General features: G+C 45.5%; 1 long non-coding RNA gene, 1 other non-coding gene and 1 pseudogene across 2 annotated transcripts; all 3 read right to left on the bottom strand.

The window, feature by feature from the left end:
* Positions 1-265: 265 nt before the first annotated feature.
* On the bottom strand, positions 266-24,368 carry LOC139255825 (uncharacterized). The gene is made up of 3 exons (XR_011592125.1): positions 24,256-24,368; positions 11,501-11,630; positions 266-298 (listed from the first exon to the last, which is right to left on the bottom strand). It is a non-coding gene; the product is annotated as an uncharacterized lncRNA (long non-coding RNA).
* Positions 12,372-24,500, bottom strand: part of LOC139255819 (zinc finger protein 239-like) — a 55,883-nt pseudogene continuing 43,754 nt past the window's right edge.
* On the bottom strand, positions 23,292-23,364 carry trnav-uac (transfer RNA valine (anticodon UAC)). Its single transcript has one exon. It is a non-coding gene; the product is annotated as a tRNA-Val (tRNA).

The raw sequence follows: 24,500 nt of genomic DNA, 5'->3' as shown, positions 1-24,500 counted from the left end.
AAATCCAGATTCATCGCATTCTCGGATTTTTCTCCATTTCACTCCTGAACTTGTTGCGTGATGCTGGCGTTTAGTCCCAGTCACTGTTTGTCCTCCAGTACCTTGCCAAGTAGTAATTCTGAGCTTGTGGGTCAATACTGAAGGTGCTGCATGATGGGGGGGTGGGGGGCCTAGTCACTGTTTTCCACAATCAATCAACCTCTGTATCTTTAACTAACAGTGACATGGAAAGAGGGAACTGAATGATCTTTTCAACACCTGTCTAGTTGAGAGGAAGAAAATAAACGAGGAGTTGAATCTGAGTTGGGAAATACAATTAGAGAATCATGGTTCAATATGTAATCTAAATTATTTAAAATCAAATCAATTGTTACAATTAATATATTCATCTCATGCCAAGTGGGAAACAAGTGATGTCTGGGCTGTGCAGGAGCGTTTGCGCCCGATTACACAGCATGTCTCCGCTCCAAATTAACTTCTTTCAGTGTTGCTAGAGCAAAAAGCGATTATGGCGGATGTCCTTACGCAGAGGGCTCCGCGTGGTTGAATAGGCCCTATCTCCATCAGTGGGGGCATAACGTGCAGGCGCGTGAAGGGCTGCTGCCCGGAGACCGTCTCCCTGCGTGGAGCATGCACGGTGCGGCTCCTGGAAACTGAGCGCGGCCTCAGCAACACCAAGTGCGGATCTCAGGCCCGAGTCAGAGCCCACCCGCCCGGGGGCAGTGAGAGGCTCCCCCACACAAGGACAACAACACCTTGTATTTATACAGCAGGCCCAGCAATTGCAGGCCGCTCTGTCCAGGGGTGGGCACTCGGTGCGGGTAGGAGGCGCTGCCGGGCCTCCTGTGGGGCTCTGTTTGTTGCAGCAGTTTGAGCGGGAGTGGGGATGGAGTAGAAGCTGCTGGGTTTCACCCCAGGTACTTCTGGGCCCAGTGGGACCAACAATTGCCCATGTGGGGCTGTCCGGGGAGGTGGGCTCTGGGCCCAGTGGGACCAACAATTGCCCATGTGGGGCTGTCCGGGGAGGTGGGCTCTGGGCCCAGTGGGGCCAACAATTCCCCATGTGGGGCTGTCCGGGGAGGTGGGCTCTGGGCCCTGGGCCTAGTGGGACCAACAATTGCCCATGTGGGGCTGTCCGGGGTGATGGGTTCTGGGGGAGATTAGATTGTTAAACAGACACTGTGCACAATAGAAAAGAGTTTTAGGATTAAGTATTTCTGCAGAGGCTTTACGTCCTTTTTACATATACAGATTTGTTTTAATTCATTCTTTGGATGTGGCAGTCACTGGCAATATATTGCCACTCCCCAGTTTCCCGTTGATTGCTGCAGTCCGCATTTGCTCCCACAGTTAGATAGGGAGTACCTGGAATGGCAATATATGTCTGATTCAGGATAGTGTGTGACTTGGAGGGGAACTTGGAGATGTTAGAATCATAGAATGGTTACAGCGTGGAAGGAGACCATTCAGCCTGTCGAGCCCATGCTGACTCTTTGCAAGAGCACTTCAGCAAGTTCCACTCCCCAATCCTTTCCCCGTGGCCCTACAAATAGTTTTATTTTAGATAATTATTCAATTCCCTTTTGAAAGCCACAGTTGAGTCTGCCTCCACCACCCTTTCAGGCCGTGCATTCCAGATCCTAAACACTCGCTGCGTAAAAATTTTTTTTCTTATGTCACCTTTGGTTCTTTTGCCAAGCACCTTGAATCTATGTCCTCTGGTTCTCGACCCTTCCGCCAATGGTGGTCACTTTTTTATAGTGCGAACCCATAAATGACCAGATTCACTCAGCTCAATTTCACAACCTGCCATTCATTTTTTCTCTCTCATACTCCCTTTTTCCTGTTTTATATTCATTTCCCAGGGCATTAGAAGTGGAGGATTTGCAGACGCGAAGCTCAACCCAAACATCACATCAAGATCTGACAGAGTCACTCGTGTCATCATGACCTAACTATCACTAGTCTTTGAACATGGAATCAAAAAGCAGCGTTGACAGCGGGGAGAAACCGTGTACATGTTTGTTGTGTGGACGGGGCTTCAGTCGATCCTCTGGCCTGGCGAAACACAAATGCAGTCACACCGGGGAGAAACCGTGTAAATGTGGGGTCTGTGGGAAGTGATTCAATTACCCATCTGAGCTGGAAAATCATCAGCGAGTTCACACTGAGGATAGACCTTTTAAATGCTCGGACTGTGGGAAGTGTTATAAAACTTCCAGGGAACTGAGCTGTCATCAACGTGTTCACACTGACAATAGTCCATTCAGGTGCTCTCACTGCGGGACTGGGTTCAGGCGATCATCTGGACTCACTGTACACCAGCGCACTGACACTGGGGAGAGGCCATTCAACTGCTCTGAGTGTGGGAAGGTATTCACTCGGTCATACCACCTGCTGACACACCAGCAAGTTCACAAGTGACTGCAGGGGTTGGATTCTGCTGTTATTGCTGCTGTTCATTCTGATAGTTAGGCTTTGTTTCTTCTGATGTTAATAACTCCTGTAACTGGGCTGGAGTTTAATCATAGAATTCTTACAGCACAGAAGGAGGCCATTTAGCCCATCAAGCCTGTACCTGTGCAGGAGCATTTCAGCTTGTCCCACTCCCTCGCCCTTTCCCCATGGCCCTGCACATATATTTCTTTCAGGTACTTATCCAATTCCCTTTTGAAAGCCACGATTGAATCTTCCTCCACCACTCTTTCAGGCCAGATCCTAGCCAATCGCTGCATTAAAAAGTTTTTCCTCATGTCGCCTTTGGTTCCTCTGCCCAATCACCTTAACTCTGTGTCCTCTGGTTCTCGATTCTTCGGCCAATGGGAACAGTTTCTCTTTATCCACTCTGTCCAGACCCCTCATGATTTCGAACACCTCTATCAATTCTCCTCTCAATCTTCTCTGCTCTAAGGAGAGCAGCCACAACTTCTCCAGTCTAGCCACGTGACTGAAGTCACTCTTCCCTGGAACCATTCTTGTAAATCTTTTCTGAACCCTCTCTAAAGCTTTCACATCCTTCCTAAAGTGTGGTGCCCAGAATTAGACACAATATTCCAATTGTGGCTGAACCAGTGTTTTATAAAAGTTCATCATAACTTCCTTGCTTTTATACTCTACGTCTCAAATTATAAAGCCCAGGATCCCCTATACTTTGTAAACTGCTTTCTCATCTTGCCCTGTCAACTTCAATAATTTGTGCACATATACCAGCAGGTCTCCCTGTTCCTGCACCCACCCCCTCTCAAAATATACCCTTTCATTTATATTGCCTCTTCTCATTCTTCCCCCCAAAATGTATCATTTTGCACTTTTGTGTGTTAAACTTCATCTGCCAAGTGTCCACCAATTGCACCAGCCTGTCTATGATCTCTTGAAGTCTATCACCATCCTCCTCACTGTTCACTAGACTTCCAAGTTTTGAGTCATCTGCAAATTTTGAAATACCGCACTCTACATCCAAGTCCAAATCATTAATATACATCAGGAAAAGCAGTGGTTCTCGTACCGACCTATGGGGAACACCACTGTATACCATTCACCACTACTCTCGCTTTCCTGTCACTTAACCAGTTTTGTATCCATGCTGCCACTGTCCCTTTTATTCCATGGGCTTCAACTTTGCTGGCAAGCCTATAATGTGGAACTTTAACAAACAAATTGGAAGTCCATGTACAGATCATCAACCACTTTGCCCTGATCAGCTGTCTCTGTCACCTCATCAAAAATCTCAATCAAATTATTTCAACACGATTTGCCTTTAACAAATCCATGTTGGCTTTCCTTAATTAATCCACACTTGTCCGAACCATCTCCATTGTTCAATTGCAGTTTTGCCTGCCAAACTTTGATTCTAATTTACCTGGGCCAGATCCATTCTCATCCCACTGAAATTGGCTTTCCTCCAATTAAGTATTTTGACTATAGATTGCTCTCTGTTCTTTTTCATAGCTAACCAAAACATTAGGATACTACGATCACTGTTCCCTAAATGTTCCCCAAGTGAAACATGCTCCACTTGACCCACCTCATTCTCCAGGACCAGATCCAGCAATACCTCCTTCCTCATTGGGCCGGAAACATACTGATCAAGAAAGTTCACCTGAACATGCTTTTGAAATTCTTCCCCCTCTCTGCCCTTTACATTATTACTATCCCAGTCTATATTAAGATAATTGAAGTCCCTGTTATCACTATTCTATAGTTCTTGCACCTCTCTGTAATTTCCCTGCAAATTTGCTTCTCTCTATCCTTCCCACTGCCATCAGAGGACATTCGCAGGCAGCCTACAAGATATCCCACACTGATACACAGGAAGCTTTGGCCTGGATATCCAACTTAGATATTGACATTTGATTTGCTTTGCTACTGCTATACAAAAGAAGAAGATGATGAGTAGGTGGCCAGGATATTCTGGATAGAAGTCAAATAAATCAGCTTTGCTGTAGATTTTTGACTTTCCCACCTGAGTGTTTAGCATCACATGGCTGGAGCTCAGAGAGAACAATCTGGGGGGAGGATTGTACGGCGGGAACAGAACTTCAGCCTGGACACAGTCCTTCAGAGCCACACTGAGAGGAGCAAATGGCACTTTGGTCTTTCTCAGCTCTCTTCACTGACAGCAAAGTCGCCGTGCGAGGTAATCTTGAGGTGTGTAAGAAAAGTGTTCCAGCCGTCTCGTCCATGGTTCAGAGTTCCTGGGCATGGAACAGAAGGCTCCTTTACAATAGTGTTTAGAGTCGGGAAGAACAACGGTGAATGCTGGGAACGTGCTGTCCAATCAGAGATTGGTGTAAAACTGTGATTTGGTCCTGACTGAAAGTGGAACGGCAGGTTTATGTTTCCAGTATAAAGATGACTGTGGTAATTATTCTAGGAAGATTTAATGTGTTTGTGGGACAGTCCTGAGTCTACCATTTTAAGGCAGGCATTAACACATTTAAAACAAATCCGTTTAAAATAAATTGGTTAAAGTCTGCATTAAAATAGCAGACGGAGAAGTTCACAGGAGCCTGTTAACTGCTAGTACAATTATACAACAAGACATTTTATCTCCAAATAAAGGACCTGCAGTGTGTTTTCAGGAATTCCCTGTTTTAGTGATGTGTGCAAGTTAGACACCAGGATAACTAAAAATACACAACCCGGAACTTCCACTGGTGTGTGATCCCGACAGTTACTCTGGGATCACTCCCACTGCGGAACTCCACCACTGACCCCGCTGAAGGTTGTAGGCTCATGGAGTGGAGCCTCCAGGAGTTAGCGCCTTGCCCGTATCCTCAACAGCTCAACAGAGTCAGGGATTGTTGCCTAAAATTGGAAGATAGCGCACGTAGTTCCCATTTTCAAAAATGGGGACAAATCAGAACCAGCTAAATAACAAAATAGTAAAATATTTTACAGGCACATCAATAAAATAAGGAAGGCTGGGATGGGAATAGAGCCATTAAGGGATAGACAGGATAATACCATCGGTAACGGTGGAGAGTCGGCAGCAATATTAAATAATTATTTCGCTTCAGTATTTACCAGGGAGATAGAACAGGTGGACATGACATTGGATGATGAGATTAGAAATTAGATAAGTGCATTTAAATTAAAAAAGGGGATATATTAAATAAACTAATCATGCTCAAAGAGGATAAAACCCCTGGTCCGGATGGATTGCACCCACGCATTTTAAAATAATCTAGGGAAAAGATAGAAAAGGCATTACTGTACATGTTTAGTAATTCGTTAGAAAAAGGTGTAGTGCCAGATGACTGGCGGATAGCTAATGTAATAGCTATATTTAAGAAAGGGGACAGAACATGTCCAGATAATTATAGACCAGGCAGTTTAACATCGGAGGTAGGAAAAATAATGGAATCCCTGCTAAAGGAAAAAATAGAAGAACATCAGTCATTGAAAGTTGCCATGCAGGTACAGCAGGCGGTGCAGAAGGCAAATGGTATGTTGGCCTTCATAGCTAGGGGATTTGAGTATAGGAGCAGGGAGGTCTTACTGCAGTTGTACAGGGCCTTGGTGAGGCCTCACCTGGAATATTGTGTTCAGTTTTGGTCTCCTAACCTGAGGAAGGACGTTCTTGTTATTGAGGGAGTGCAGCGAAGGTTCACCAGACTAATTCCCGGGATGGCTGGACTGACATATGATGAGAGACTGGATCATCTGGGCCTGTATTCACTGGAGTTCAGAAGGATGAGAGGGGATCTCATAGAAACATATAAAATTCTGACAGGACTGGACAGGTTAGATGCAGGAAGAATGTTCCCAATGTTGGGGAAGTCCAGAACCAGGGGACACAGTCTAAGGATAAGGGATAAGCCATTTAGGTCTGAGATGAGGAGAAACTTCTTCACTCAGAGAGTTGTTAACCTGTGGAATTCTCTACCGCAGAGAGTTGTTGATGCCAGTTCATTAGATATATTCAAGAGGGAGTTAGATATGGCCCTTATGACTAAAGGGATCATGGGTTATGGAAAGAAAGCAGGAAAGGGGTACTGAGGTGAATGATCAGCCATGATCTTATTGAATGGTGGTGCAGGCTCGAAGGGCCGAATGGCCTACTCCTGCACCTATTTTTCTATGTTTTCTATGTCTATGTTTCTCAAAATATATTATGAATAGTCAGCATGGATTTCAAAAGGGAAAGTCTTGCTTGATCAACATTGAATTTTTTGAAGAGGTAAGAGAGTAGACAATGATAATGTAGTTGATGTAATTTATCTAGATTTTCAAAAGGCCTTCGATAATGTACACCATAATAGACTGATGAACAAGGTCAGAGAATGCAGAGTCAGGGGACAAGCAGCAGAATGGATAGCAATCTGGCTTCAAGACAGAAAGCAGAGAATAGGGGTAAAGGATAGCTATTCACAGTGGCAGAATGGGGTAGTGGTGTCCCACAAGGATCAATGCTGGGACCACTGCTGTTCACAATTTATAATAACAAATTATATTTGAAACCAAAAACACAATTTCCAAATCTGTGGATGACACCAAATTGGGGGAGATAGGAGGACTGCAAGAAATTACAGGAGGACATTACTAAACTTGCAGAATGGGCATATATTTGGCAAATAAAGTTTAGCACGGATAATTGTGAGGTACAGGTGCAATGTCCTGAATCCGGAATTCTGAAAACCGTAATTATCCGAAAACCGGCCATTTTTGAGGCGGCCAAGATGGCAACATCGGGCGGCGAGGGACGAGGAAACCGGTAAAAAACACAGTGCCGGGGGCCGCGGGCGGCATGAATCGGCGGCCAGTGAGAAGCGCCAACAGCGAGGTCTGAAATCTGGCAAAAGGCAAAAACCGGCACGGATTCAGTCCCGAGGTTGCTGGATTTCAGACGTTGTACCTGTATTATATTTTATTAGGAAGAAGAGGGAATTAATTTATTTTATGAAGGGTGTGAGAAGGGCGGGGTAGGGGAACAAAGGGATCTCGGAGTACAAGTACACAAATTACAAAAAGTTGTGACCCAGGTTAGCAAGGCCATTTAAATGCAAACAAAGCACTCGGGTTTATTTCTGGAGGTATAGAATTGAAAAATAGGGAAATTATGCTAAACCTGTATTGAACCTTGCTTAGACCACACACAGTACTGTGTACAGTTCTGGTCGCCATATTGTAGAAAGGATATAGAGGCACTGCAGAGGGTGCAGAGAAGATTTACAAGGATGATACCAGAAATGCGAGAGTATACACATCAGGAAAGGATGAACAGGCTGAGTCTCTTTTCTCTTGAAAAAAGGCGGCTGAGGGATGACATAATAAAGATCTTTAAAATTATGAACATTTTTGATAGGGTGGATAGAGAGAATGTTTCCACTTGTGGGGAAGAGCATAACTAGAGGCTATTAATATAAGATAGTCACCAGGAAATCCAATAGGGAATTCAGAAAATCCTTTACCCAGAGAGTGGTGAGAATGTGGAACTCGCTACCACAGGGAGTGGTTGAAGCGAATAGTATAGATGCATTTAAGGGGAGGCTAGACAAGCATATGAGGGAGAAGGGAATAGAGGGTTATGCTGATAGATTTAGATAAGGAAAGATGGGAGTGGAGCATAAACAGCGGCATGGTCTGCTGGGGTCGAATGGCCTGTTTCTGTGCCGTATATCCTATATAATCCTATGCATCGTGATCATGAATACAGTATACGAAATTGCAAAAAGCACAAGAAAATCGCTGTTTCACCTGGAAGGAGTGTTTGGGCCCCTGGATAGTGAGAAAGGAGGAGGGAAAAGGGCAGGTGTTGCATCTGCTGTGCTTGCACGGGAAGGTGCCGTGGGAAGGGGAGGGGGTGTTGGGGGTGATTGTGGAGTGGACCAGGGTGTTGTGGAGGGAGCGGTCCCTTCAGAATGCTGAGAGGGGAGGGGAAGATATGATTAGTGGTGGGATCACGCTGGAGGTGGCAGACATGGTAGAGGATGATCTGTTGAGGCTGGTGGGGTGAAAGGTGAGGACAAGGGGAACCCTGTCGTGGTTCTGAGAGGGAGGGGAAGGGGTGAGAGCAGAGGTGCGGGAAATAGAACGGACACGGTCGAGGGAATCCTCGGTTGAGGAAAAAGGAAAACTTATCAGAAACACTAGTAAGGAAGGTGGCATCATCAGAACAGATGCAACGGAGACAAGAGAAACTGGGAGAATGGAATGGAGTCCTTACAGGAAGTGGGGTGGGAGAAGTGTAGTCCAGGTAGCTGTGGGAGTCAGTGGGCTTATAGTGGATGTTTGTCGATAGCCTGTCCCTAGAAATGGAGACAGAGAAGTCGAGGAAGGGAAGGGAAGAGTCAGAGATGAACCATGTGAAAGTGAGCATGCACGGCACCGAGAAAGTTCCATCGATAATGGCACATTTGTGTTGTCAGCGACAACTTAGCATGGCGGCTGGAACGTGGGGGCTTGTGGGTATTGCAGCCGCCATTACTGTTGATACTTTCAACCAACCTGTGCAGCAGCTGGGGCCTGAAAATCAGCTTCACTGCCCCTGGGCAGGGAAAGGGGGACACGAGGCAACATTCTCCTTGTTACCCCTTTCTAAACTCACTACAGGGTTTTAGAAGTGGAGCATTTATAGCTAGGAAGTGCAAACCAAACATCATGTAAAGGGATTGTTACAATGCTGGGACCCCCAAAAAGACAGAAGGAGATAGACGAGCAAATATGTCGGCATATTTTTGAGAAGTGCAAAAATAATAGGGCAATAAGAGTAGGGCATTTCAACTACCCTAACATTAACTGGGATGGAATCAATGTGAAAGGTATAGTGGGAGCAGAATTCTTAAAATGCTTTCAGGAGAACTTTTTTAGCCAGTACCTAGCAAGCCCAACAAGTGAGGGATTTAGTTTCAGGGAATGAAGCTGGGCAGGTGGAAGGGGTATCAGTGGGAGAGTATTTTGGTGGTAGTGATCATAACTCAGTTAGATTTAGGGTAGTTATGGAAAAGGACAAAAGTAGACAAAGAGTAAAAGTTCTCGATTGGGGGAAAGGCCAATTTTAATAAGCTGAGATGTGAATTAGCAAAAGTGGACTGGAAACAACTACTTGAAATGTCAGAGCAGTGGGAGGCATTCAAGGAGGAGATCCTGAGGGTTCAGACCAAATATGTTCCCACAAGAAAAAGGGTGGGACTCCCAAATCTAGAGTCACCTGGATATCAAGGGGCATAAAGGTTTTGATAAGGCAAAAAAGGGAAGCTTATGTCAGATACCGAGAGCGCAATACTGCAGAAACCCGAGACGAGTATAGAAAGTGCAGGGGTGAAACTAAAAAGGAAATTAGGAGAGCATGAAAAAATATTGGCAAGTAAAGTCAAAGAAAACCCAAAGATGTTTTATAAATACATTAAGAGCAAGAGGATAACTAAAGAAAGAGTAGGAGACCAACAAAGAAGGTTGTGTGTGAAGACGGAAGATGTGGGAATGGTTCTTAATGAATATATTGCAAAAGAGAGGATCGATGCAGACAATGTAGTTAAGGAGGAGGAGTGTGAAATATTAGGTGAGATAAATATAGTGAGAGAGATAGTATTAAGGGTAGCATCTTTTGAAAGTGGATAAATCCCCAGGCCCAGATGAAGTGTATTCCAGGCAGTTAGGAGAAGCAAGGGAGAAAATAGCAGAGGTTCTAACCATCATTTTCAATTCTCTCTGGCTACTGGTGTGGTGCCGAGGACTGCTAACGTTATACTGTTATTTAAAAAGGGAGAAACGGATAGACCGAGTAATTACAGGCCAGTCAGCCTAACCTCGGTGGTGAGAAAATTGATGTAAGAATTTCTGAGGGACAGTATTAATTATCATTTAGAAAGGTATCGATTAATCAAGAACAGTACGCATGGATTTGTTATGGGAAGGTCGTGTCTAACTTGATTGAATGTTTTGAGGAGGTAACAAGGAAGGTCAATGAGCGCATTTGATGTAGTCTACAAGGATCTTCCCATAGAATCATAGAATGGTTACAGCACGGAAGAGGACTATGCGGCCTGTTGAGCCTGTGCCAGCTCTCTGCAAGAGCACCTCAGCAAGTCCCACTCCCCTGCCCTTGGCCAAGGCCGTCGACAAGTTTCCACATTGCAGACTGGTCAGAAAAGTAAACGCCCTGGGATCCAAGGGAAGGTGGCAAGTTGGATCCAAAATTGGCTCATGGACAGGAAGCAAAGGGTAATGGTCAACTGGTGTTTTTGTGACTGGAAGACTGTTTCCAGTGGGGTTCCACAGGGTTCAGTACTGGGTCTCTTGCTGTTTGTGGTATACATCAATGATTTAGACTTGAATGTAGGGGTGCATGATTAAAAAGTTTGCAGACGATACAAAAATTGGCCGTGTGATTAATGATGAGGAAGAAAGCTGTAGACTGCAGGAAGATATCAATGGACCGGTCAGGTGGGTAGAAAAGTGGCAAATGGAATTCAATCTGGAGAAGTGTGAGGTAATGCATTTGGGGAGGGCTAACAAGGCAAGGGAACACATATTAAATGGTAGGATTCTGAGAAGTGTAGAGGAACAAAGGGACCTTGGAGTGCACAGATCCCTGAAGGTAGCAGGCCAGGTAGATAAGGTGATTATGAAGGCATACGGAATACTTGCCTTTATTAGCCGCAGAATATAAGAGCGGGGAGGTTATGCTTGGACTGTATAAAGCACTAGTTAGACCACAGCTAGAGTACTGCATGCAGTTCTGGTCACCACATTACAGGAAAGATGTGATTGCACTAAACAGGGTACAGGTTACAAGGATGTTGCTAGGACTAGGGAATTTTAGCTATGAGGAAAGATTGGGTAGGCTGGGGTTGTTTTCTGTGGAACAGAGGCGGCTGAGGGGAGATTTAACTGTGGTGTATAAAATTATGAGGGGCCTAGATAGAATGGCTAGGAAGGACCTATTTCCCTTAGCAGAGGGGTCAACAACCAGGGGCATATGCTCTGACTTTAGTCATGAGTCCACTGTGTGGTATCTTATCGAAAGCCTTTTGAAAATCCAAGTATATTACATTACCCTTGGTTACCGTTTCTGTTCCTTCTTCAAAGAATTCACTAACGTTGGTCAAGCATGACCTTCCCTTTTGAAATCCATGCTGACTGCATTAAGCTGGTCTGTGGTTTAGTGCACTTGTTGTGTCTCCCTTCTAAAATATAAGAATAACATTAGATATAAAAATTATATCTCTTCTCCAAATGTGATTAGTTTATCATGTCTGATAGAAACCAAGCCCAATCACTAACACCAATCTCCTCCTGTCTGATATAAACCCACCCCACAGTCACTGACACCAATCTCCTCCTGATTGATATAAATCAACCCCACAGTCACTGACACCAATCTCCTCCTGTCTGATATAAACCCACCCCACAGTCACTGACACCAATCTCCTCCTGTCTGATATAAACCCACCCCACAGTCACTGACACCAATCTCCTCCTGTCTGATATAAACCCACCCCACAGTCACTGACACCAATCTCCTCCTGTCTGATATAAACCCACCCCACAGTCACTGACACCAATCTCCTCCTGTCTGATATAAACCCACCCCACAGTCACTGATACCAATCTCCTCCTGTCTGATATAAACCAACCCCACAGGCCCAGAAAGTTTAAACTCAGCCCGTTACTTGGTCTGGACATCTCCATTCCCGTGCCGAGGGGGTTGCTGTACCAGACGGAGGGGCAACATTTGGGGACACCGATTCCCCAACAATTCCCATTCCCCTTCTTTCTGGTGGATAATGGAGGGGCCACTGTGTGTAATGTGCAAGTCAGTAAGAATTGTCAGCAAGGATTAACCAACACTTTCTAATTGGAGAAGTTAATCAGTGAAATCTTTCAGACAGTGAATTCTAGATTTTGTACCAAAGATCAATTTAGGATTGAAGTAAAAGTTCATAATTTTATTTTAAACTAATTTCTGATGAGCGTCCCTAAATTAAGGGGAAAGATCACAGATAGCGGATCTTAAATGGACACTGCAGCCCCGAGAACACAATCAGCAATATGTCCAGAATATTAAAGTCCAGCCCAGTTATAGTGCTTTAACATCAGCAGAAACAAACCCCAACTGTCAGAATGAACATGGTCCAGTCGGGATGTGATTAACAGCAGCAATAACAGCAGATTCCAACCCTTGCAGTCACTTGTGAACTCGCTGGTGTTTCAGCAGATTGGATGACTGAGTGAATACCTTCCCACTCACAGAGCAGGTGAATGGCCTCTCCCCAGAGTGAACTCGCTGGTGTGCCAGTAGCCCAGATAACTGAGCAAATCCCTTCCCACACACGGAGCGGGTGAATGGCCTCTCCCCAGAGTGAACTCGCTGGTGTGCCAGTAGGCCAGATAACTGAGTGAATCCCTTCTCACACACAGGGCAGGTGAATGGCCTCTCCCCGGTGTGAACTCGCTGGTGTGCCAGTAGGCCAGATAACTGAGTGAATCCCTTCTCACACACAGGGCAGGTGAACGGACTCTCCCCAGATGAACTCGCTGGTGTGCCAGTAGGCCAGATAACTGAGTGAATCCCTTCTCACACACAGGGCAGGTGAACGGACTCTCCCCAGTGTGAACTCGCTGGTGTGCCAGTAGGCCAGATAACTGAGTGAATCCCTTCTCACACACAGGGCAGATGAACGGCCTCTCCCCGGTGTGACTGCGTCGATGAGTTTCCAGCAGGGATGGGTAATTAAATCCTATCCCACAGTCCCCACATTTCCACGGTATCTCCATGATGCGGGTGTTCTTGTGTCTCTCCAGGTTAGATAATCAGTTGAAGCTTCACCTGCACACAGAACACGTGTACAGTTTCTCCCCGCTGTGAATGGTGCGATGTATTTCAGGCTGTGTAACTGGTTAAAAGATTTCTCCTTCTACATTCAAACATCGATGATATTCAGATCCAGATGTATTGAGTGATTCTGTGAGATCTTGACGTGATGTTGGGTTTGAGTTTCTCGTCTGCAAATCCTCCTCTTCTAATACCCTGTAAAAGGAGTTTACAAAACTCATCACTAAATACAAGATATAAATTCAGAAAAGATCATTCTAGTTTCTATGGAACATTCTATCCTCTCTTGTTCCCCCAAAGCTGTAAATCCCTCCACCCTGTGCAGACATCCCAACATTTTTCTTTTAAGTTGACTTTTCTCCCTCTTCTGAAGGTGTTGACTCTTTCTGGGTTTAGTTCAAATCATCACCAAAAGGCTCAGACCCAGGGAGGAACTATTGAGCACACTGTATAACAATGTTCGGGACACTCACTATCCCTCCGGATCTGTGTTCAGGGGAGGATCTGATGGGTTTCTTTTATCTTTGGATTAAATATTATTCTCACCGAGGTGATGGATGTCAGTGCCGGGGAATTCTGAGCACCCTTTCTCCCCTGAAGGTGCGGACTCTGGCTGGTACACATTGTACACATACTCTAGCTGTGGCCTAACTAGAAACCAGCCAGAATCAGCATTTCAGGGGAAGAGAGGGAGGGGAACCAGTGAGTGTAGAACTGAACCCAGCCAGAGTCAGCATCCTCAGGGGAAGAGAGGGAGGGGGAAACCATTGAGTGTAGAACTGAACCCAGACAGAGTCAGCATCTTCAGCAAGAAGGAAAAAATGTTGGAGTTGATGTAATGGATTTGGATTTCAGCACGAGGAGTAGGGATAGTGTGTGGGACTGGGATTTACAGTTGTGGGGATACCAGAGAGGGGCCCCAGCTGTTTACATTGTACATTAATGATTTAGACGAGGGGATTAAATGTAGTATCTCCAAATTTGCGGATGACACTAAGTTGGGTGGCAGTGTGAGCTGCGAGGAGGATGCTATGAGGCTGCAGAGTGACTTGGATAGGTTAGGTGAGTGGGCAAATGCATGGCAGATGAAGGATAATGTGGATAAATGTAAGGTTTGGTGGTAAAAACAGAGAGACAGACTATTATCTGAATGGTGACAAATTAGGAAAAGGAGAGGTGCAACGAGACCTGGGTGTCATGGTACATCAGTCATTGAAGGTTGGCATGCAGGTACAGCAGGCGGTTAAGAAAGCAAATGGCATGTTGGCCTTCATAGCAAGGGGATTTGAGTACAGGGGCAGGGAGGTGTTGCTACAGTTGTACAGGGCCTTGGTGAGGCCACACCTGGAGTATTGTGTACAGTTTTGGTCTCCTAACTTGAGGAAGGACATTCTTGCTATTGAGGGAGTGCAGCGAAGGTTCACCAGACTGATTCCCGGGATGGTGGGACTGACCTATCAAGAAAGACTGGATCAACTGGGCTTGTATTCACTGGAGTTCAGAAGAATGAGCGGGGACCTCATAGAAACGTTTAAAATTCTGATGGGTTCAGACAGGTTAGATGCAGGAAGAATGTTCCCAATGTTGGAGAAGTCCAGAACCAGGGGTCACAGTCTAAGGAAAAGGGGTAAGCCATTTAGGACCGCGATGAGGAGAAACTTCTTCACCCAGAGAGTGGTGAACCTGTGGCATTCTCTACCACAGAAAGTTGTTGAGGCCAATTCACTAAATATATTCAAAAAGGAGTTAGATGAAGTCCTTACTACTAGGGGGATCAAGGGGTCTGGCGAGAAAGCAGGAATGGGTACTGAAGTTGCATTTTTCAGCCATGAACTCATTGAATGGCGGTGCAGGCTAGAAGGGCCGAATGGCCTACTCTTGCACCTATTTTCTATGTTTCTTGTTTCTATGAATGTGCGTACCATAGAAACTAGAATTGACTGTTCTGAATGTCTATCCTGTCCTTACAGTGATGACTTTTGTAAACTCATTTTACAGGGGATTAGAAAGGGAGGATTTGCAGAAGGGAAACTCGAACCAAACATCACCAAGATCTGACAGTCACTCAATCCACCGCAACATGAATATCATCAGCCTTTGAATGTGGAAAGAGTAATGTTTGTCTGTTCTATCTGTGGGAAAAGATTTCAAACATCAGTGTGAATGGAAAATCATCGAGACACACACACCCAAGTGAGTGTTCCAGTGCACTGACTGTGGAAAGAGCTTTAACCATTTACACAGCCGGAAAAAACATCGCACCATTCACAGCAGGGAGAAATTGTACATGTGTTCTGTGTGGACGAGGCTTCAACAGATCGTCCAACCTGGAGAGACACAAGGACACCCGCACCACGGAGAAACCGTGGAAATGTGGGGACTGTGGAAAGGGATTTAATTCCCCGTCCCTGCTGGAAACTCATTGACGCAGTCACACCGGGGAGAGGCCGTTCACCTGCTCTGTGTGTGGGAAGGGATTCACTTGTTCATCCAACCTCAATGAACACCAGCGGGTTCACACTGGGGAGAGGCCGTTCACCAGCTCCATTTGTGCGAAGAGATTCACTTGTTCATCTCACCTCACTGATCACAAGCGAGTTCACTCTGGAGAGAGACCGTTCATATGCTGTGTGTGTGGGAAACGATTCATGAAATCATCTCACCATCTGAGACACCTGCATTTTCACGCTGATGAGAAGCCATTCACCTGCTCCGTGTGTGGAAAGGGATTCACAAATTCACCCCATCTTCTGGCTCACCAGCATATTCACACTGGGGAGAGGCCGTTTACCTGCTGAGTGTGGGAAGGGATTCACTTGTTCATCCAGCCTCACTGCACACCAAGTTGTTCATACCAATAGGAGAGCATTTAAATGTTCTGACTGTGGGAAGAGCTTTAAAAGCAAAAGTGATCTGAGGAAACACCAACGAGTTCACACTGGGGAGAGGCCATTCGCCTGCTCCGTGTGTGGGAAGAGATTCACTCAGTCATCCACCCTGCTGAAACACCAGCGAGTTCACAAGCGACTGCAGGGTTTGGATTCTGCTGATAATCACATCAGGACTGAACCGTGTTCATTCTGACAGTTGGGTTGTGTTTCCCCTGCAACTGGGCTGGATTTTAATTTTCTGGATATCTGAAAATAAATCAGCTTTGGTTCAAGCACACATTGTGTCGATTCCTTGATATCTCCAATAAGAGGAGACTAATTGATACCCTGTTACCGACTGTTCCTTTTTTGGAACTTTTCTCCTCCATTTAACAAAGACTTGTCCTTATGTAGCTCCTTATGTGACCTCAGGATGTCCCAAAGTACTTTACAGCCAATGAAGTACAACAACATCAAAGTACATTTGAACTGCATTCACTGTTGTAGTATAGGAAATGCAGCAAAACAATTTTACCTGAGCAAGAGGGTGGCTGCTCTGGGACACCACCTGGGAGCAACGTCAAGCTATTGGCACAGTCATGGGAGCATTTGATGACTGCTGCTTTTGATTAAAAGATGGGGGATGGTTGATGAAGCATCTAAATTTCAATTTTCTTTTGATACATAGGAAAAAAATAATAGAATTGAAAAGTAGGGAAGTTATGCTAAACCTGTATCGAACCTTGGTTAGACCACACACAGTACTATGACATCTTTCAGTTATCATTGCGCAAATATTGTTTCTATTATCACAAAAACTCGTTTCTTCCTCGTCCCGGCCCCAATTATTACTACACTAGACCATTCCCACAAATGTTGGAAGAGGTTGAGGAGGAAACAGTGAAGGTAACAATCAAAAGAAAGAAGACTGTGGAAACAGAAATAGTGCACAATTCTCTGGAGAGTAACAAGTGTTTCATTCTTTTCAAATGAGGGAAATACTCGGTCAGAGAATTACAGGTTTATTAACTTCATGTCAGGCACAGGTAGTTTTATTTTTACCATCACTTTCACCAATCATCACACACTCGACATGTATATCAGGAGCTTCTGGGTGATGCTGATGTGATCACTGGACAATAAAGCTCAGAGACTGGTGGGGAGCTGCTCATTATCCTCAGTGTGATTTAATCCCCTTCCCACTGAATACTGTGGACAGACATGGTCACCTTGGTAACAGAATGGTCAGTGTGACATCATTTTCTGAACAAGAGCACACAAGACAATGGGTTATCAATAAATGGTAATGATATTAAACACTCTGCAATTACATTTTGAATAAAAGGATATAAAATGGTGAAAGATAAATGGTGAGGTTAATCATTTATTTTTTGCAGAATGCACTTGAAAACATTATGATGTACTTTGTACACCCACACATCACACATATATAGAGCGAGGTGTGTGTTTTTTTTCAGTTGTTCCTCTTAACCAGATGACAGTTATTAGGACATTAGGACCCTGCGGCTGCCCATCCAGTGGTGATGTGAGGTCACGGTTCCAGGCTCTGTCTGACACAATCAGTGGGCCAGACAAAGCTCAATGGAAAATACTGCAGGAAAAACAATCCTTTGCATTAAAATCTGTCAGCAGTAGGCATAGGACAACACAAGTGTGAATTAGTAACCTTCAACACACAGAGTGCCACTAAGTAGTGCAAAGTGCAGTGAATTGCTCCCCTCAGTCCTGTCCCTCAATCCCAGTCCATCTCTGGGAGATTGTTACAAGCTTCACCCTATCCTCTCAACACAAAGATTACCCACACAATACCAGATCAATTAGACATTGCCCACAGCTGCTGATAGCTATTAACAAGAATAAATCTGCTTCTAAGTAAAAAAAAATGATTGCATCCTCCCACACGTGCAAATATATCTTACAGACACAAGGTCCACTGCAGTATTAGCGGAGACAGGTTCTATTGTAATATAAAGTGAGAAAGGAAATTGTGTCAAGTAAACAGAATCAGGGTCTTGTGTAATATAAACAGAGACAGGGTCTAGTGCAGTTAGAACTGACACAGGGCCCAGTGTGATGTAAACAGAGATAGAGTCTAGTGTAATATAAGCAGAGACAGTGTCTAGTGTAATATAAACAAAGACAGGGCCTTGTGTAATATAAACAGAGACATGGTCTAGTGTAATATAAACAGAGAAAGGGCCTCGTGTAATATAAACAGAGACAGGGTCTAGTGTAATATAAACAGAGACAGGGCCTCGTGTAATATAAACAGAGACAGGGCCTCGTGTAATATAAACAGAGACAGGGCCTCGTGTAATATAAACAGAGACAGGGTGTAATGTAATATAAACAGAGACAGGGTCTAGTGTAATATAAACAGAGACATGATGTAGTTACAGAATCACAGAATCGAAGAATGATACATTTCAGATTGTGTACATCCAGCCCACTGGTGCATGTGCCGACACTCATTTGAAAGATCTAACCAATCAGTCCCACTCTCCCTGCTCCTTCCCTATATCCCAATTAGTCCCACTTCCCTGCTCCTTCCCTATATCACAATCAGTCCCACTTCCCCTGCTCCTTCCCAATATCCCAGTTAGTCCCACTTCCCCTGCTCCTTCCCAATAAATCAATTAGTCCCACTTCCCTGCTCCTTCCCAATATCCCAATTAGTCCCACTCCCCCTGCTCCTTCCCAATATCCCAATTCATCCCACTCTCCCTGCTTCTTCCCTTATCCCAATCAGTCCCACTCTCCCTGCTCCTTCCCAATATCCCAATTAGTCCCACTCCCCCTGCTCTTTCCCAATATCTCTGCAATTTTCCAATTCAAGCATTGACCCAATTCCCTTTGGAAACTTGTTACTGAATCTGCTCCTGGCCCCCTTTCAGGCCGTGTATTCCAGATCATAACAGCTCATTGCGTATTTATTTCCTCATTTTGCCTCTGATTCTTATGCTAGTTAAATCTGTGTCCTCTGGTTACAGACCCTTCAGCCTCTGGAAACTATTTAAGAACACAAGAGCATAAGAATTTGAAGCAGGAGTAGGCCATACAGCACTTTGGGCCTGCTCCGTCACTCGATAAGATCATCGACCTCCACTCCACTTTCCCGCCTATTCCCCATAGTCCCGTGATTCCCTGAGAGTCCATAAATCTATCTATCTTAGCCTTGAATATACTCAACGACTCAGCATCCACGGTCCTTTCAGGTAGAGAATTCCAAAGATTCACAACCCTCTGAGTGAAGACATTCCTCAACTCAGTCTGAAATGGCCCACCCCTTATCCTGAGACTGCCCCCTATTTCTAGACTCTCCAGCTGGGGGAAGCAATCTCTCAGCATCTACCCTGTCAATGCCCCTCAGAATCTTATATTTTTCAATGAGATCCCCTCTCATTCTTCTAAACTCCAGAGAGTATAATCTACTCAATCTCTCCTTATACAACAACACTCTCATCCCAAGGATCAATCTAGTGAACTTTCGTTGGACCGCCTCTGTGGTCTCACCAAAACCCTGTACAATTGTAGTAAGACTTCCTTACTCTTGTACTCCAACCCCCTTGCAATAAAGGTCAATATGCCATTCACCTTCCTAATTGATTGCTGTACCTGCATGCTAACTTTGTGTGTTTCCTGTACGAGGACACCCAAGCCTCTCTGAACACCCAACATTTAACATTTTCTCACAATTTAAAAAATTCAGTTTTTCTGACCTTCCTAATAAAGTGAATAACCTCACATTTCCCCACATTATGCTCCATCTGCCACCTTATTGCCCACTCTCTTAACCTATCCATATCCCTCTGCACATGCTTTGTGTTCTCCTCACAGCTTACTGTCCCACCCATCCCTCGATACTGCTCCTGATATCCGGCACCTCTCGATACTGCTCCCGACACCCGGCACCTCTTGAACCACTGCATCAACATTGGGAACAAATGACTGGGCTGAGGCCTGCCTTGGCTAAAAACATGAGGCCACTATGGCTGTAGTGTGCACCATCTACGGCAGCGTCAGCAAGGCTTCTTCGACAGCACCTTCATAACCGACAACCTCCTCCGTGTAGAAAAACAAGGACAGCAGGTGCATGGGAATACCGGCACCTCCAAGTTCCCCTCCAAGTCACGCAGCATCCTGACCTCAGCACTGTGGGTGCACCTTCACCACATAGACTGCAGCACGGTTCAAGAAGGCAGCGGCTCACCATCACCTTCTAAAGGGGCAATTAAGGATGGGCAATAAATGCAGGCTGGTTCGCCCACATCCCGAGAATGAATAATTAAAGAACAAATACAGTGAGAGATGAGCTGCAGAACTGCCGATACCGTCTGCTTTAAGGAGACGTTTCCCTTTGGAGATCGGATTGCCCATTGAGTTTGATTAAACTGATGTTAAAGTAACAATGCTGCTTTGCTCCGTGACAGTTACAGATTATCAGAATATTTCTCATCGGGTGAAATCGAATGTCAGACTTGGACATCTTGTAGATCCATCTTTTAAAAAGTTGTGCGATGTCCGTTCTAAGATAGATTCCACCCAGTTCATAACAAGTCAATCAGCTCGTCTTATCATTGAGATATCAAGGACTAGGCACGGGGTGTTTAAAGGAAAGCTGATGTATTGATATTTACAGAATATCAAACTATAGCCCAGTTACAGGGTTATTAACATCGGCAAAAACAAACGCCAACTGCCAGAATGAACATGGTGATTAACAGCAGAATCCAACCCCTGCAGTCAAGTGTGAACTCGCTGGTGTTTCAGGTAGTCGGATGACTGAGTGAATCCCTTCCCACACACAGAGCAGGTGAACGGCCTCTCCCCAGTATGAATTTGCTGGTGTCTCAAGAGGTCGGATGACACAGCGAATCCCTTGCCACACACAAAGCAAGGGAACGGCCTCTCCTTCGTGTGAACTTGCTTGTTGTGTGCCAGCATGTTGGATGACAGCGAATCCCTTCCCACACATGGAGCAAGTGAACGGCCTCTCCCCAGTGTGAATTCGCTGATGTCTCAGGAGGTCAGATGACCAAGTGAATCCCTTCCCACACTCAGAGCAGGTGAACGGTCTCTCCTTCGTGTGAACTTGCTTGTTGTGTGCCAGCAGGCTGGATGACTGAGTGAATCTCTTCCCACAGACAGAACAGCTGAACAGCCTCTCTCCAGTGTGAATTCGCTGGTGTTTCTGGAAAATGGCTAACCGAGCATATCCCTTCCCACAGATGGAGCAGGTGAATGGCCTCATCCCAGTGTGAACTCGTTTGTGTGTCAGCAGGTTGGATAACCAAGCGAATCCCTTATCACACATGGAGCATGTGAACAGCTTCTCCCCAGTGTGAACTTGCTGATGTGTCAACACGGTATCTGACTGAGTAAAACCTCTGCCACACATGGAGCAGGTGAACGGCCTCTCCCCGGTGTGACTGCACCGATGAATCTCCAGCCGGGACAGCTAATTGAATCCCTTCCCACAGTCCCCACATTTCCACGGTTTCTCCATGGTGCGGGTGTCTTTGTGTCTCTCCAGGTTGGAAGATCAGTTGAAGCCTCGCCCACACACAGAACACATGTACGGTTTCTCCCCGTTGTGAATGGTGCGATGTTTTTTCAGGCTGTGTAACTGGTTAAAGCTCTTTCCACATTCAGTGCACTGGAACACTCTCACTCGGGTGTGTGTGTCTTGGTGCTTTTCCAGTCACACTAATGTTTGAAATCTGTTCCCATAGACAGAACAGATAGACATTTCTCCATCCACAAAGGCCGATGATATTTAGGTCCTGATGAATTGAGTGACTCTGGCAGCTCTTGATGTACTGTTTCGTTTGAGTTTCCCATCTATAAATGCTCCCCTTCTAATACCTTGTAAAAGGAGTTTACAAAAGTCATCACTGTAAGTACAGGATAGAAGTTCAGAACAGATAACTCTGGTTTCTATACAATGTTCCTTCAAATGCCGGGGATGATTTAATCCAAAACCCAGTCTGTTAATTACTTTCAGTTGGGGACTTAGCGTGTGCCCACAGCATCTCTCTCACCATTGATGTGAATAGAGCATCACACCAGCACACCTGGTTTTACATTTAAATTCACTCAGCAAATTTATTTAACAGAAGATGAACATGTAAACAGATCACAGCCCAATAATACAGCTCTATATTCACAGGAGAGAGTCTGTTATCTAAATCCTCAAGTGTACAAAATAAAGATGCCAAATGCAAGAGTCCCTCGAATCCTGTGTTAAAATTTTTCAAATCTTACCCGGTTCCTTCCTTATTGCAGAATTCCCCCTCCCTATGGGAGTCGATATTGGTCAAAACCTAATTGTAAATTTCGAACCGATTTTTACACTCAGAGTTTCAAGCTGACCAGATCCTTCTCTCAGAAAATCTCCAAAGAGCACAGCTCTCCCCTCCTTTAAATCCAGGATTAGAGTTAAGGGGAATTTGAATACCCGACCACACAAATTTAAAACGACCCCTCAGCGAATTATTCCTCTCTCCAACCTCTAACCAATGAAACTTGTAATACTGAGGCTGAAATTTCACTTCCGTGCGCCGGGTTCCAAACCTGGGACTGTACATGGGGAGTCTAACCCTGGGACTGTACATGGGGATTCTAACCCTGGGACTGTACATGGGGATTCTAACCCTGGGACTGTACATGGGGATTCTAACCCTGGGACTGTACATGGGGATTCTAACCCTGGGACTGTACATGGGGATTCTAACCCTGGGACTGTACATGGGGATTATAACCCTGGGACTGTACATGGGGATTCTAACCCTGGGACTGTACATGGGGATTCTAACCCTGGGACTGTACCTGGGGATTCTAACCCTGGGACTGTACATGGGGATTCTAACCTCGGGACTGTACATGGGGATTCTAACCCTGGGACTGTACATGGGGATTCCAAGCCTGGGACTGTAGAAAGAGGGCTCTTCTGTTAGAATTGTGTGATGTAAACCGTAAGTTAGGCACTTACCATCACTTTCAGAAGAGAAGGTGAAAAGTCCGATGTGTGGAGAGTGAGAATAAAATAAATGAGGCAATGACTTTCACTCCCGGAGATTGGGACCTGGGGGTGTTTGTGCATGAAACTCTTTTAGGAATAATGTTTCTGCCCAGGATTGAACCAGGGACCTTTTGCGTGTAAAGCAAACATGATAACCACTACACTACAGAAACCTCCAAAAAGTTAGTTTGCAGGTGCAGCAGGTAATCAGGAAGGCGAATGGAATGTTGGCCTTCATTGCGAGAGGGATGGAGTACAAAAGCAGGGAGTCCTGCTGCAACTGTACAGAGTATTGGTGAAGCTGCACCTGGAGTACTACGTGCAGTTTTGGTCACCTTACTCAAGGATATACTGGCTTTGGAGGGGATATAGAGACGATTCACTAGGCTGATTCCGGAGATGAGGGGGTTAACTTATGATGATAGATTGAGTAGACTGGGTCTTTACTCGTTGGAGTTCAGAAGGATGAGGGGTGATCTAATAGAAACATTTAAAATAATGAAAGGGATAGACAAGATAGAGGCAGAGAGGTTGTTTCCACTGGTCGGGGAGACTAGAACTAGGGGACACAGCCTCAAAATACGGGGGAGCCAATTTAAAACCGAGTTGAGAAGGAATTTCTTCTCCGAGATGATTGTGAATCTGTGGAATTCTCTGCCCAAGGAAGCAGTTGAGGCTAGCTCATTGAATGTATTCAAGTCACAGATAGATAGATTTTTAACCAATAAGGGAATTAAGGGTTACGGGGAGAGGGCGGGTAAGTGGAGCTGAGTCCACGGCCAGATCAGCCATGATCTTTTTGAATGGCGGAGCAGGCTCGAGGGCCTACTCCTGTTCCTAATTCTTATGTTATGACCCGGTTCTTATGACACACTGAAGCCCCGCCCAGTGTTCCCGTGCCAAGATGGCGGATAATCGGGGCCTGTTCCTGGGAGAAAAACCCGTCGTTGCAAACGCGGGAGTTCCGGGTTATTACTCGGGGCTGGCGGCCTACACCAGTTGTTTATGAAGCCTCCCCGCCCACTTGCCGATCGATGACTCCCCTGCGCCCCGCTGATTCTCACCCGGTGCAGAGTCCCGCTCCAGCCTGAGCTCGTCTCAGCGTCCGTGTGTCTCCAGTGCTCGCTCTGCGCATGCTCAGCTCACACTGCCCGAGAGATTAACGGCAGCTGCGGACCAATAGGAAGAGCAGGGGCGGGACAGGAGAACCAAGCGGGTAATGGTCCTCCAACCAATCGGAGTGTGTGAGGGGCGGGGTTTGAGGCGCCCCCAATGGGCGGGGCTGAGCCCGTGTCTCTCTCACTGAGCA

The sequence above is a fragment of the Pristiophorus japonicus genome, unplaced genomic scaffold (genome assembly GCF_044704955.1).
Source record: "Pristiophorus japonicus isolate sPriJap1 unplaced genomic scaffold, sPriJap1.hap1 HAP1_SCAFFOLD_637, whole genome shotgun sequence".
NCBI lineage: Eukaryota > Metazoa > Chordata > Chondrichthyes > Pristiophoridae > Pristiophorus > Pristiophorus japonicus.
Note: the sequence above shows the minus strand (reverse complement) of the source record. Positions and strands in the feature narration are given on the sequence as shown.